Source organism: Trichoderma atroviride, chromosome 5 (genome assembly GCF_020647795.1).
Source record: "Trichoderma atroviride chromosome 5, complete sequence".
Classification (NCBI taxonomy): domain Eukaryota; kingdom Fungi; phylum Ascomycota; class Sordariomycetes; order Hypocreales; family Hypocreaceae; genus Trichoderma; species Trichoderma atroviride.
This window is the reverse complement of record NC_089404.1, coordinates 1,345,001-1,347,500: the sequence shown is the minus strand read 5'-3', so window position 1 is coordinate 1,347,500 and position 2,500 is coordinate 1,345,001.

Below are 2,500 nucleotides of genomic sequence, written 5' to 3'. Positions count from 1 at the left end.
GTTTTTTTTTTTGTATGGCCGTGAGTCGATTTGACCGATTTCCCATACAAATGAATTTTGCGGAAAATAGGAATTGGACCGCGAGCCCAAAACTGGCGGCCAACCCCGCCCATTCGGTCGGAGGACCTACGAGAGGAAAGGGGAAAACCCGAAGGAAGCAGCTGAAAGGCGGCGGCCGGAGGGTTCCAACCTGACCGATCAACTGTACCATATCTTGCAGACTTCAAGTTATCGCGCCCTTTTGAACAGGCTTGTAGGCTCCGGCCTCGCTAGCGATCGGGCGTAACTCGTTGTCGACCCTCCCGAAAGCGGCTCCCCAGGGTGCACGCCGTACGGAGGTTGCCTGCTGTCGTCGGGGGTCCCCTAGGGGTCCCCTGGCGCTGGCGGATGGGTTCGGTGGGCAACTGGCCTTTCAGGCGAGCGGCATCACTGAGCAACGGGGGGAAACCCGCCCGAAGCGGACGCCGCAATGGTTGATGCTTCGGTCCCGGGTCCCTCTACTGGGGCGCCCGATGCCACGCCACAGCGCGGCGGAGGGATGCCCTGGGAACTTGGGCGGGGGGAGCGGATTGCTGCCCGCAGCGCGTGCCAGGCGACGTAAAAAATCGGCCGGGCGTGCGCGGCGGACGGCGCTGATCGAACTGCCTCACGGCGGGGAGGTTGGCCTACCTAGTGAACTTGAAATCGCTCCGGCAGCCGCGAGGCCGCCGGTGGGCGCGAGGGCTCAGGCCCGGACGCCCTGACGATAGTTACCTGGTTGATTCTGCCAGTAGTCATATGCTTGTCTCAAAGATTAAGCCATGCATGTCTAAGTATAAGCAATTATACCGCGAAACTGCGAATGGCTCATTATATAAGTTATCGTTTATTTGATAATACTTTACTACTTGGATAACCGTGGTAATTCTAGAGCTAATACATGCTAAAAATCCCGACTTCGGAAGGGTTGTATTTATTAGATTAAAAACCAATGCCCCTCGGGGCTCTCTGGTGAATCATGATAACTAGTCGAATCGACAGGCCTTGTGCCGGCGATGGCTCATTCAAATTTCTTCCCTATCAACTTTCGATGTTTGGGTCTTGTCCAAACATGGTGGCAACGGGTAACGGAGGGTTAGGGCTCGACCCCGGAGAAGGAGCCTGAGAAACGGCTACTACATCCAAGGAAGGCAGCAGGCGCGCAAATTACCCAATCCCGACACGGGGAGGTAGTGACAATAAATACTGATACAGGGCTCTTTTGGGTCTTGTAATCGGAATGAGTACAATTTAAATCCCTTAACGAGGAACAATTGGAGGGCAAGTCTGGTGCCAGCAGCCGCGGTAATTCCAGCTCCAATAGCGTATATTAAAGTTGTTGTGGTTAAAAAGCTCGTAGTTGAACCTTGGGCCTGGCTGGCCGGTCCGCCTCACCGCGTGCACTGGTCCGGCCGGGCCTTTCCCTCTGCGGAACCCCATGCCCTTCACTGGGTGTGGCGGGGAAACAGGACTTTTACTTTGAAAAAATTAGAGTGCTCAAGGCAGGCCTATGCTCGAATACATTAGCATGGAATAATAGAATAGGACGTGTGGTTCTATTTTGTTGGTTTCTAGGACCGCCGTAATGATTAATAGGGACAGTCGGGGGCATCAGTATTCAATTGTCAGAGGTGAAATTCTTGGATTTATTGAAGACTAACTACTGCGAAAGCATTTGCCAAGGATGTTTTCATTAATCAGGAACGAAAGTTAGGGGATCGAAGACGATCAGATACCGTCGTAGTCTTAACCATAAACTATGCCGACTAGGGATCGGACGATGTTACATTTTTGACGCGTTCGGCACCTTACGAGAAATCAAAGTGCTTGGGCTCCAGGGGGGAGTATGGTCGCAAGGCTGAAACTTAAAGAAATTGACGGAAGGGCACCACCAGGGGTGGAGCCTGCGGCTTAATTTGACTCAACACGGGGAAACTCACCAGGTCCAGACACAATGAGGATTGACAGATTGAGAGCTCTTTCTTGATTTTGTGGGTGGTGGTGCATGGCCGTTCTTAGTTGGTGGAGTGATTTGTCTGCTTAATTGCGATAACGAACGAGACCTTAACCTGCTAAATAGCCCGTATTGCTTTGGCAGTACGCCGGCTTCTTAGAGGGACTATCGGCTCAAGCCGATGGAAGTTTGAGGCAATAACAGGTCTGTGATGCCCTTAGATGTTCTGGGCCGCACGCGCGCTACACTGACGGAGCCAGCGAGTACTCCCTTGGCCGGAAGGCCTGGGTAATCTTGTTAAACTCCGTCGTGCTGGGGATAGAGCATTGCAATTATTGCTCTTCAACGAGGAATCCCTAGTAAGCGCAAGTCATCAGCTTGCGTTGATTACGTCCCTGCCCTTTGTACACACCGCCCGTCGCTACTACCGATTGAATGGCTCAGTGAGGCGTCCGGACTGGCCCAGAGAGGTGGGCAACTACCACTCAGGGCCGGAAAGCTCTCCAAACTCGGTCATTTAGAGGAAGT